Source organism: Lolium rigidum, chromosome 3 (genome assembly GCF_022539505.1).
Source record: "Lolium rigidum isolate FL_2022 chromosome 3, APGP_CSIRO_Lrig_0.1, whole genome shotgun sequence".
NCBI classification, from domain to species: Eukaryota; Viridiplantae; Streptophyta; class Magnoliopsida; order Poales; family Poaceae; genus Lolium; species Lolium rigidum.
The window spans coordinates 60,980,027-60,993,788 of record NC_061510.1 but is presented as its reverse complement, the minus strand read 5'-3'; the positions used below and the strand labels follow the sequence as shown (position 1 = coordinate 60,993,788).

General features: G+C 39.9%; 1 pseudogene; it reads right to left on the bottom strand.

Moving 5' to 3' along the window:
* Positions 1 to 3,040: 3,040 nt before the first annotated feature.
* On the bottom strand, positions 3,041 to 3,158 carry LOC124704957 (annotated as a pseudogene).
* Between the last annotated feature and the right edge of the window lie 10,604 nt (positions 3,159 to 13,762).

The window sequence follows — 13,762 nt, the reverse complement described above, 5'->3', positions numbered from 1 at the left end:
TGGTGATGAAGGATGCTTGTGAGACCCCGCGGAGATAGGCACTAGAGGATAAAGACCATCATGACATGAACCTATTAATAGTATTTGCTTCATCGCATGATCCTTGATCGAAACGAAAAATGGGTGAACTCAACAAAGCATTATTGTCTAGGGAAATATTATGCGTGGACAATAAATTTTTGGAAGCACTAAGAACATGCAAAATATTACGCAACTGAAGGGAACTATGAGGGGTGTCTAATATCAAATGACAAATGTGCTCAATTGTCATACCTGTTCCCCTCTAACCTCAGGTGAACTAACATGTGTAATAGTATTTTCAGCATTTTCAATTTGTTTAGCTCTAGAAATTGTAGTGTCTAGGAAAGTACCTAATGAACCACTATTATCAAGCACAGTAAAAGCATCATCAAAAATGTCCAGGAGCATTTTCAGATTCAGCAGAAGTAGCAGCATGTGGTGGAGTAAGAAGCTTACTCATAAAAAATGGCGAATCAAGAGCAACCGAGGTGTTCAGAGTTGTACCTCTTCTTGTAGTGGATGGAAATATAGGGAACTTTGCTTCACGAGCTTTCACCATAATAAATAAATTGCAGCGAACAGTATCACCTTCAAGTGGGCTTATAAATAAAGGTATGCTCCCCGGCAACGGCGGCAGAAAATAGTCTTGATGACCCACAAGTATAGGGGATCGCAACAGTCTTCGAGTGAAGTAAAACCCAAATTTATTGATTCGACACAAGGGGAGCCAAAAAAATATTTATAAGATTTAACAGATGAGTTGTCAATTCACCTGCACATGGAAATAGACTTGCTTGCAACAGTTTATAAGTAGTAACAGTTTTATAGCAGTGGTAGTAGTGAAGTAACAATAGTAATGAAATAAAAATAGCAGTAGCGATGATTGCAGTAGACAGCAGGATTAAAATACTGTAGGCACATAGATGGATGAACGGGCGCTGCATGAATGAGATAGTTCATATAATAAGCAAGATGTGGGCATTGCAAGTAATAATGATAAAAGCATCCTAGTATAAAATAATCATAGACGTGTGTTCCTATTTAGTCGTGCGTGCTCGCAATGAGAAACTTGCACGACATCTTCTGTCCTACCAGCTCGTTTGCAGCGGGGCCTCAAGGGAATCTTCTGGTAATTAAGGTACTCCTTTTAATAGAGTACCAGAGCAAAGCATTAACACTCCGTGAACATGCGTGATCCTCACATCACAGCCACCCCCTCCGGTTATCCCAATTGCTGTCACTTTGGGGCCTCGGGTTCCGGACAACGATATGTGTACACAACTTGTAGGTAAGATCAACAACAATAATTATCCTCATGAATCAATAACATGTTCAGATCTGAGATCATGGCACTCGGGCCCAAAGTGACAAGCATTAAGCATAACAAGTTGCAACAATGTCAAAAAATACTAACAACGGATACTAGGCACTATGCCCATAACAATCTTATAGCTATTACATAAACAATCTCATCCAATCCCTACCATCCCCTACAGCCTATTACATAAACGGAATTACTCACACATGGATGATGGAATCATGGATGGTTGATGGAGAGGCGTCGGTGCTGGCGATGGTCATGATATCCTCCAATTCCCTGTCCTGGCAGGGTGCCAGAACGGAGTTTCTGGTTCCCGAATTGGGGTTTCTGGTGGCGGCGGAGCAGCGGAACTCTTTCTGGAAAAACGTCGAACCCCCCTCTGTTTTTAGGGTTAGAGGCTTAATATAGTCGAGAGGAGAGGTCGAGGGGGTGGCCGAGGCGGCCAGACCACTCCTAGGGGCGGCCAAGCCTCGCCCGCGCCTAGGGCAGGTGTGGGCCCCTGTGGCCCTTCTCCGTCTCGTCTTCTGGCTCCGTGAGTCTTCGGGTGAAATATGGACTTTGCGATATTTTTCGGGAATTTTCCTGAAAGTTGGATTTCTGCACAAAAACGAGACACCATAGCAATTCTGCTGAAAACATCGTTAGTCCATGTTTGTTGTATTCAAAACACACATATTAGAGGGCAAACAATAGCAAAAGTGCTCAGGAAAGTAGATACGTTTTGGACGTATCAACGCCCTAGAATGTTGTGCCATGAGGATGATGATGGCTTGTGGTGACGAAGGATGCTTGTGAGACCCCGCGGGGATAGGCACTAGAGGATAAAGACCATCATGACATGAACCTATTAACAGTATTTGCTTCATCGCATGATCCTTGATCGAAACGAAAACTGGGTGAACTCAACAAAGCATTATTGTCTAGGGAAATATTATGCATGGACAATAAAATTTTGGAAGAACTAAGAACATGCAAAATATTACGCAACTGAAGGGAACTATGAGGGGTGTGCAATATCAAATGACCAATGTGCTCAATTGTCATACCTATTCCACTAGCATTGTGGACTTGATCACGGCCTATGTAATCATCACGAGTATGAAGCTTGTTTAATTCACCTTTGATTTTGTCAATAGCACTAGTGTGCATGTACTAGTTATGCTCCACACCATATGCACCTCTTTGCTCCTGGTGAGGATCATCATCATATCCATCTGTGTACCACCAACACTCATTAGTAGGATGTCCATACTTCTTACAAATTTGGAAAGTAACATTCTGGAAAGTGGAAGGGTTGTAGCCATGTCCATCACCCCCTTTGGGTGCACCACGCCCTTGGTTATGATCATGTTGGCGTGGATGGTATTGCTCATTGACACGGTTCTGTTGATGGCCACGGTACTAATCGGGAGCATGCTGCTGATCACAGCCACAATAATTGTCCTAGCCACGACAGTAAGGTGCTTGGCCACCATGGTACTGCTCCTAGCCACGGTATTGGTCATCGCAAGGAGGATCCGAATGCTGCTCCTAGGGGTAGTGATCACCGCGACCAGCACGATATGGCTCGTGGCGAGTATTGTTGGGACGGGTCGGGCGGTGACGTGTAGCAGCGTTGGCCGAAGATTGGAAGGAAATAGTGCCCTAACGGGTCTCGAACAACATGTTATATATGACGCTGATCATTTGGAGTAAGTTGGTAGCTCATATTGGCGAGATTGGTGCTCAAAACAGCCTTAATGGAAGCAATAAGGGGATTATATTCACCATCCAGTCCATTGAGAATATATTCTGTAAGCTCATCATCAGCTACCTTGAGTCCCACCGTCGCAAGCTCAGAGGAAAATCCTTTCATCTTGGCAATGAACTTGCTAGAGGACATGTCTAGCTTGTTTGTGTTGGAGAGGGTACCACGAATATCCGTGACGCGAGACTTGGACTTGATGCATGTAAAATGCATACAGGAACTTTACACCTTATTGCAACATATTATCACTTTTTGCGAACCGACTTGTTTTTCCCTAAAAACTACTATATATATGACTCCGGGGGTTTCATCGAGGCTACAGCGGCGGAGATCAAAAACACATAAACATAGAGATAACCGGCCACCACCGGCGGAGATCGGAGGGGGGAAACGCTGCCAGAATCGCCTCCGGTGGACTCCACCCCCTCCGGTGAAGGCATCAACACAATCTTCATCAACATCTACAACAACTATTCATCATCCCCCTCTGTAATCTCTTGGCAAACATGTTGTATGATGCAATATATTGTTTTCCCTTGATCTATTGTATCTCTATGTTGATCTTTAAGTAGTGAATTGTTCATGGCAATTGTTATATAGTTTGTTTTTGGTTGCATACAAGTATTTGTTATCTTATATGATGGTCTTATGTATTGAGATATGAGTGCACACATGTGTCAAGGGTATGCATAAGGTTATCACTGTTGCATGTTGACATGATGAGGGATAGTGGGAGCGACAGAAACCCGGTCCCGATTCTTAGATGCATGTTAACGGGGGGACCAATTATGGGGATCTTTAAACTTACATTGGTGGTTGGACTTCATGTATTAATATTAAGTCTTGATAATTCCTTTGCTTTCACATTTCGATGGCCTTAGGATCAATCACTAGGGGTGTACTTGCACATGTATATGGCTCCTCCCTAGAAGAAGCACTAAAAAAAACAATAACGAGCTTCACTAATTGTGACAACCACACAAATGAAATAGCAATTTGTCACTTGCTCTCTTGAGTTACTCCACTTCACTTCACTTCATCTTATTGCATTTTACTTTATTTCACTTCACTTATTCTTGCAATAGTTTTACTTCTTGCTTTTTATTTTTAGCACTTGTAGTTTCATAGTAATAACCTCTACACACACACACACCTTATCTCCTAGCTTTGCATAGAAGGCCATATACGTGGGTTGTAGGGCTTTAGAGAATAGTTAGTTTACCTTCAGCTCCTCGTGGGTTTGACACTCAAATACTTATCGAATTGTACTGCGGTGACCCCCTACACATGGGGGTTATCAAGATACTTTTCTGGCGCCATTGCCGGGGAGCGTATCACTAGGCTTCTATTCTTGTTTGCATTTCTAGTTTCACTTTTAGTACCTTTATTTTAGGAAATGGAAAATACCAAAAATACTCCAGTTATGAGCACAAGTATGAATATCAATGAAACTTTGTTTATGAACTTGAATGCTGCTGAGATTGCTAAGAAATATAGAGAATAATGTGAAGGGAAACGACTAAATTTTTTCTTAAGACTGCTAAATAAAGCCGCTACTGAGTTGCTTGCACATTATGAAAGGTCTTGTAACTTTTGTTGTGGTGAACACTTTGATTTCCAATGTAAATCCCATGAACTACATACAATTGCCTCCTATAATACTTATAGTTATGTTCAAAAGATGGAGGAAGTATAACAATTTGTGAGCTTTATGGAATCCTATGAATTAAAAAATTTCCTTGATGAGGTATATGAAATTAGTGGCGAGAGTCATGATTATGATTTTAATGTCTCTATTATCCTAAATCATTGCATAGAAAGATTTTTCTGATAATATCTATGTTGTTGACTATAATAAGAGGGTCAACGTTGCCCGAGCGAGCACTAATATTTTGCGGGAAAAATATGATGAAAGCATAAGCTTGGGGATGTCCATGCAGCCCCAAGAGCAAGACAAAGAGTAACAAAAGGAGGAGGATGATAAAACCATAAGCTTGGGGATGCCCATGCAACCCCAAGAAGAGCATGAAGAAGAACGAGAGGAGGAAGAATGGAGTAGCTACCCATCTCTAACTCCCAACAATGGTATTCCTATGAGCACCCCTTCTTATAATATTGATGATGATCCGCTATGTGATTTAAGTTTTTCTAATTTATGGGAGGATCATGATGATGTAAAAGAAATAGATGATACCATAAGCTCATTAGATGATTTGTCTTTATGTGGTGATTCTATTCACAACTATGTTATTGAGTTTACTCTTGATGCTTGCAAATTTTATGAAAGAGGAAGAGATAAGAGACCTCTTTATATTTCTTTGTTATCTAAAATGCAAGCTACTGGTCATTATATGCATTGGCTACCATTTAGTTGCTTTTATTTATTCATATATAAAGTATCAATGCATAGGAAGAGAGTGAGACTTAATTAAAAGTTAATGGTATCAAATCTTGTGGTGTGCTCCATATGCTTTCAAGTAACTTTTAATTTGAGCACCTTTATATCCTTGTTAAATAGCTTTAAGTATGGAAGAGTAAATGAGAAGGATGAGCAATGAAGAAATTGGGGTCGACCTTGAGCATGTGTTGTTCATGCCAATGGAACCATTGCAAAGTCTATATCATTAAAACTCTTCCTACAGTAAAACAAAATAAAAAAAGTGTTTTATTTTCTTTATATATGTTATATTATTTAATAAAATGGGTTGCCAATGATTCCTATAGTTTCCATCTTGGTAAAAATTATCATATCATTTGTTTGGAGAACTAACAATTTTGTAGGCATCGGAGTTTCATGGAGATGACAATATTTCTTTGATTAATATGAGTAACATGATATGATGAGGAAGAAGTATAGGACCAGAGGTAGAAAGATCATAAGCTTGGGGATGCCTATGCATCCCCCTCTTATTTCAAGTATCTCAAGTAAATCGTTTCAAACTCATGTTTTAGTTTTATCTTCATGATCCCTTTGAATGTTTGCGGGAACCATATTTTTATTTATCTTTGTTTGTTTTTAGTTTTTCCTATGCATGCATGCTGTAGCATGTTAATTTTTTTTACTCTCTGGTTTCAAAATAAAGTACCAAGTTTTTACCCATTTGGATGTTAAAAGTTGCAAAACAAAAGTGGGAGTTGCCACTTTTTAGTGCATAATTTTTATATTTTGTAACACCTAAAATCTTTATAAATTCACAGTATCTGTAATTTTTCATCCTCTATGTGCATGTAAATTTTCTAAATTTTCCGAGGTGTCTAAATCGTGCCAAAAATTCAGTTTTGCTGCAGAAAAAAATTCTGGACAGCTGCCTTACTATGTTAGATCCATTCTTTTGAGTATCAAAATGATTTTTACTTGAAAATTTTGATATGCTAGAATGAGTAGAACATTATGTGCTCTCTGGTTCACGAAGATATAATTTTATTCTTCAGTAAAATAGCAGAAAGCATGATTTCTTTGTACCTCTAATGTCACGCTATAGAAAAGAATGGGAACAAAGTTTTGTGTTGAAGTTTTTTCACAGGGAATAGAAGAACACCACACCAAGAGAAATCCAATAATGGTGAAGACCATAATATTGGGGATGCCCAAGGCACCCCACTGGACTCATATTAAAATTCTCGGTTTGCACACTTCTAAACTTTGTTTTTTGAGCAACATAGAATTCTCGCAAAAACTTGAAGCGTCCTAGTTTTGTGTCTAGTTTTGCTTCGAAATAAATATTTATATCATGACAAATGCCTTGCATTATTATTAAATATCTACTGAAATAAATTATCATATTCTTGAAAAGCTCCATGAAAGTGAGTTGCATATTATAAAAAGATGAAGAGGGATGCATTAAAAAGCTGAAATTTATATTGTGCATAGTACTATTAGTTTCACATGCTCTATTGAGTGAGGATTTGTTATGTGCCTTATTCAGTATTACTTCTTGCTAGTATACATAGATGTTTAACTTTAAGTATCATTGTTTGACTATGAATAAATAGTCTATGGATACTATTGCATGCTTTTAGACCTCTTGCTATCCAAAAGATTTGAATTCTCACACAAGCATAGACTTGTTTCCAAGCTCTACTCAAATCCAATGTCTATCGTACCTACTGATACGTCCAATTTGCATCACTATTTTATATCATAATTTGCTGTTATTCATTGATATATTTCATATTGGGACACAATACTTATGTTATTTCATCTATTTTGCATGTTTCATGATTATTTGGAGATCGCCCACCGGAGCCGGGATTCTGCCGGAAAAAGCACCGTCAGGATGCAATATTTCGGAAGATCAACTCGTGGAAGGAAATTACACCAAAAATCCTATTTTTCCGGATGACGGAGAAGGCCGGAAGGGGAGCTGAGAAGACCCAAGGTGGGGCCGGACCACGAGCCGGCGCGGCCCATGGCTCGGCCGCGCCACCTTGTGGTGTGGGGGCCCCACAGCCCCTTTCGCCTCCTTTTCTTCGCGAAACCCTTCGTCCCGAAAACCTAAGCTCCAGAGGGTACGTCGCGAAGAGTCACAACCGCCTCTGCGGGGCGGAGAACACCAGAGAGAAAAGAGCTCTCCGGCGGGCAGGAATCCGCCGGGGAAATTCCCTCCCGGAGGGGGGAAATCGACGCCATCGTCACCGCCATCGAGCTGGACATCATCTCCATCGCCATCACCATCATCTTCATCATCATCACCGCCATCTCCACCGCAGCACCTCGTCACCGCTGTAAAAATTTGGGTTTGATCTTGATTGTTTGATAGGGGAAACTCTCCCGGTATTGATTTCTACTTGTTATTGATGCTATTGAGTGAAACCATTGAACCAAGGTTTATGTTCAGATTGTTATTCATCATCATATCACCTCTGATCATGTTCCATATGATGTCTCGTGAGTAGTTCATTTAGTTCTTGAGGACATGGGTGAAGTCTAAATGCTAGTAGTGAATTATGGTTGAGTAATATTCAATGTTATGATATTTAAGTTGTGGTGTCATTCTTCTAGTGGTGTCGTGTGAACGTCGACTACACGATACTTCACCATTTATGGGCCTAGGGGAATGCATCTTGTACTCGTTTGCCAATTGCGGGGTTGCCGGAGTGACGAAAACCTAAGCCCCCGTTGGTATGTCGATGCGAGGAGGGATCGCGGGATCTCGCAGTTTAAGGTTGTGGTTAGATTTATCTTAATTACTTTCTTGTAGTTGCGGATGCTTGCAAGGGGTATAATCACAAGTATGTATTAGTCCTATGAAGGGCGGTACATTAGCATAGGTTCACCCACACAACACTTATCAAAACAATGAAGATTAATCACTCGTATGTAGCGAAAGCACTAGACTAAATTCCCGTGTGTCCTCAAGAACGTTTGGTCATTATAAGTAAACAAACCGGCTTGTCCTTTGTGCTAAAAAGGATTGGGCCACTCGCTGCAATTATTTCTCTCGCATTTTACTTACTTGTACTTCATTCATCTGTTACATCAAAACCCCCTGAATACTTGTCTGTGAGCATTTACAGTGAATCCTTCATCGAAACTGCGTGTCAACACCTTCTGCTCCTCGTTGGGATCGACATTCTTACTTATCGAAGATACTACGATACACCCCCTATACTTGTGGGTCATCAAGACTATTTTCTGGCGCCGTTGCCGGGGAGTGAAGCGCTATTGGTAAGTGGAATTGGTAAGGAAAACCTTTATCGTTTGTGCTGATTTTATTTCGCTCGCTGCTATAAGTCATTATGGAGAGATCTTCTCTTCAATTTCTATTTGGGAAATCTACTACTACTGCAACGGTAGTGGATGAGGCGCCAGGTGAGGAAGTAATACCATATAAAATACCTATGAAAATTATTGAACGTGTTATGGATAACCGCTATGAAGTGGATGGAACTGTCCATCCCGGTGATCATTTACTGTTTTTGCATGAATTATGCGGGTTATTCAAATGTGCAGGTATTGCTATGAATGAAGTTAGAAAGAAACTATTCTCTATATCGCTGTCTGGTAAAGCGGCGCATTGGTATAAATTGCTGAAGAATGGTGATTCTCAACGTTTCCAAGGCGGCACAGAACCAAAAGAAAAATGAAGTAGCCAGAAATCAGGGGGTGAAAAAATCCAAGAAGAAAGATTTCAATTGGGCTGCATCTGGACATCTGGGCTTTCGAACTATCCTGCTTGGCCTTTTGACTCGTACAATTTCAGCCCACTCCAAAACAGGAAAGTTTCGAATTTTCTAAAAAAACAGGAAAGTCCTATGCTTCGCAAAGACAAAAAAACAAGGAGATTCAACATATAATGCAGCAAACAAAGTAGTAAATAAAATAAAGCAAGACAAAAACAAAGTAAAGAGATTGAGAAGTGGAGACTCCCCTTGCAGCGTGTCTTGATCTCCCCGGCAACGGCGCCAGAAATTTGCTTGATGCATGTAGTTGACACGTCCGTTGGGAACCCCAAGAGGAAGGTGTGATGCGCACAGCGGCAAGTTTCCTCGGTTAGAAACCAAGGTTTAATCGAACCGAGTAGGAGTCAAGAAGCACGTTGAAGGTTGATGGCGGCGGGATGTAGTGCGGCGCAACACCGGAGATTCCGGCGCCAACGTGGAACCTCGCACAACACAACCAAAGTACTTTGCCCCAACGAAACAGTGAGGTTGTCAATCTCACCGGCTTGCTGTAACAAAGGATTAACCGTATTGTGTGGAAGATGATTGTTTGCGGAGAAAATAGTAAAAACAAGTATTGCGAGCAGATTTGTATTTCAAGTATTAAAGAATGGACCGAGGTCCACAGCTCACTAGAGGTGTCTCTCCCATAAGATAAACGCATGTTGGGTGAACAAATTACGATCGGGCAATTGACAAATAGAGAGGGCATAACAATGCACATACATGGCATGATAAGTATAGTGAGATTTAATTGGGCATTACGACAAAGTACATAGACCGCCATCCAACTCGCATCTATGCCTAAAAAGTCCACCTTCGAGGTTATCGTCCGAACCCCTTCCAGTATTAAGTTGCAAAGCAACGAGACAATTGCATTAAGTATGGTGCGTAATGTAATCAACAACTACATCCTCTGGACATAGCGCCAATGTTTTATCCCTAGTGGCAACAAGACAAAGCACAACCTTAGAACTTTCTCGTCACTCGTCCCAGTGTGTCAATGCGTGCATGAACCCACTATCGAGCATAAATACTCCCTCTTGGAGTTAAAAGTAAAAACTTGGCCGCAGCCTCTACTAGAAACGGAGAGCATGCAAGATCATAAACAACACATATGTAATAACTTGATAATTAACATGACATGGTATTCTCTATCCATCGGATCCCGACAAACACAACATATAGAATTACAGATAGATGATCTTGATCATGTTAGGCAGCTCACAAGATCCAACAATGAAGCACAATGAGGAGAAGACAACCATCTAGATACTCGCTATGGACCCATAGTCCAGGGGTGAACTACTCACTCATCACTCCGGAGGCGACCATGGCGGTGTAGAGTCCTCCGGGAGATGAATCCCCTCTCCGGCAGGGTGCCGGAGGAGATCTCCGGAATCCCCCGAGATGGGATCGGCGGCGGCGGCGTCTCGCAAGGTTTTCCGTATCGTGGTTTTTCGCCTCGGGGTTTCGCGACGGAGGCTTTAAGTAGGCGGAAGGGCAGCAGTCGGGGGCCGGACGAGGGGGCCACACCATAGGGCGGCGCGGGCCCCCCTTGGCCGCGCCGCCACGTGGTGTCGCCACCTCGTGGCCCCACTTCGTATGTTCTTCGGTCTTCCGGAAGCTCCGTGGAAAAATAGGCCCCCGGGTCTTCGTTTCGTCCAATTCCGAGAATATTTCGTTACTAGGATTTCTGAAACCAAAAACAGCAGAAAACAGAACTCGGCACTTCGGCATCTTGTTAATAGGTTAGTTCCGTAAAATGCACGAATATGACATAAAGTGTGCATAAAACATGTAGGTATCATCAATAATATGGCATAGAACATAAGAAATTATCGATACGTCGGAGACGTATCAAGCATCCCCAAGCTTAGTTCCGCTCGTCCCGAGCAGGTAAAACGATAACAAAGATAATTTCTGAAGTGATATGCCATCATAACCTTGATCATACTATTTGTAAACATATGTAGTGGATGCAAGTGATCAAAACAATGGTAATGACATGAGTAAACAAGTGAATCATAAAGCAAAGACTTTTCATGAATAGTACTTCAAGACAAGTATTAATAAGTCTTGCATAAGAGTTAACTCATAAAGCAATAAATCAAAGTAAAGGTATTGAAGCAACACAAAGGAAGATTAAGTTTCAGCGGCTGCTTTCAACTTGTAACATGTATATCTCATGGATAATAGTCAACATAGAGTAATATAACAAGTACAATATGCAAGTATGTAGGAATCAATGCACAGTTCACACAAGTGTTTGCTTCTTGAGGTGGAGAGATATAGGTGAACCGACTCAACATAAAAGTAAAGAGAATGGTCCTTCAAAGAGGAAAGCATCGATTGCTATATTTGTGCTAGAGCTTTTATTTTGAAAACATGAAACAATTTTGTCAACGGTAGTAATAAAGCATATGAGTTATGTACATTATATCTTACAAGTTGCAAGTCTCATGCATAGTATACTAATAGTGCCCGCACCTTGTCCTAATTAACTTGGACTACCGGATCTTTGCAATGCACATGTTTTGAACTTTTTTAAACCTAGGATTTGACCAAGATTTAAATAGGCATAAAAAATTCGAAAGAAATCAAAAAATGAAAAACCAAAGCACATATATAGCCTTCTTATATCATATAGTAAAAAATTCAAGTTGATAAACAAGGTCTAGACATATTCAAACAAGAAAAATCATGTATCTACACCTAACCATAAACTCTGTCTTAAGTGGTTTTGGGTTTCAAACATGAAAATTTCACAAACCTCCCAAAAGCTTCATTTTACAGTGACTAAGGAGGATCCATGCTTACCTTTTGGCTTAAACGTTTGAAACCAAAAACCACTTCTCTTCATGCATGCTTGACTTCATAAGACAGTAGTTTAGCTAGGGTTAGGGGGTAGATACATGATTTTCCTGGTTTGAATATGTCTAGACCTTGTTTATCAACTTAATTGATTGCTTACTATATGACATAAGAAGACTATGTGCCTTGGTTTTCATTTTTTTTTGTTTTTTTTGAATTTTATGCTCATATATTTGAATCTTGGTCAAATCTTAGGTTTGACCAAGATTTAAACAAGTTTAAAACATGAAAATGAAAAGGAAGCATGTATCCTTCTTAGTCACTCTAAAATGAAGCTTTTGGGATGTTCTTGAAATTTCCATGTTTGAAACCCAAAACGACTTCTCTTCATGCTAGACTTCATAAGATCAACAGGGGTAGATACATGATTTGTCCGGTTTGGATATACCTAGACCTCGTTTAACTTGAATGCATACGATATGACATAAGAAGACTACGTGCTTTTGTTTTTCATTATTCTGATTTTTTTGAATTTTGTGCCCACCCATTTGTATCTTGGTCAAATCCTAGGCTTGATAATGATTTAAACAAGATTAAAATATGAAAATGCAAAGGTAAGCATTGATCCTTCTTAATTAGTCACTCTAAAATGAAGCTTTTGGGAGCAAAACCACTTCTCTTCATATGCGCTTGACTTCATAAGACGGAGTTTAGGGGTTAGGGGGTATAGATACATGATTTGTCTAGTTTGAATATGTCTAGACCTTGTTTATCAACTTAATTGGCTTACTATATGACATAAGAAAACTATTTGCTTTGGTTTTTCTTTTTCCTGATTTTTTTCAATTTTGATGCCCATTTGAATCTTGTCAAATCCTAGGTTTGACCGAGATAATTTAAACAAGCTTAAAACATGAATATGAAAAGGGAAGCATGTATCCTTCTTTGTCACTCTAAAATTAAGTTTTTGGGAGGTTTTTCAAATTTCCATGTTTGAAACCCAAAACCACTTCTCTTCATATGCTTGACTTCATAAGATAGAGTTCAGGGGTTAGGGGGTATAGATACATGATTTGTCTAGTTTGAATATGTCTAGACCTTGTTTATATATCAACTTTAATGCTTACTATATGACATAAGAAAACTATTTGCTTTGGTTTTCTTTTTTCTGACTTTTTTTCAATTTTGATGCCCATTTGAATCTTGTCAAATCCTAGGTTTGACCAAGATAATTTAAACAAGCTTAAAACATGAATATGAAAAGGGGAGCATGTATCCTTCTTAGTCACTCTAAAATGTAATTTTTGGGAGGTTTTTGAAATTTCCATGTTTGAAACCCAAAACCACTTCTCTTCACATGCTTGACTTCATAAGACAGAGTTTAGGGGTTAGGGGTATAGATACATGATTTGTCCGGTTTAATATGTCTAGACCTTGTTTATCAACTTTAATGCTTACTATATGACATAAGAAGACTATGTGATTTGGTTTTTCATTTTTCTCGTTTTTTATTTTTCTCGCCCATTTGAATCTTGGTCAAATCCTAGGTTTGACCAAGATTTAGACAAGTTTAACACGTAAATGAGTTAACTTGGATTTCCTACCCTTGAATCCATAGGAAACTTTGTTCTAATGCACTATTATAATCAACCGAGTTTTTACACCAACAGGTCCGTCACTTACGTGTGGTGCCCACG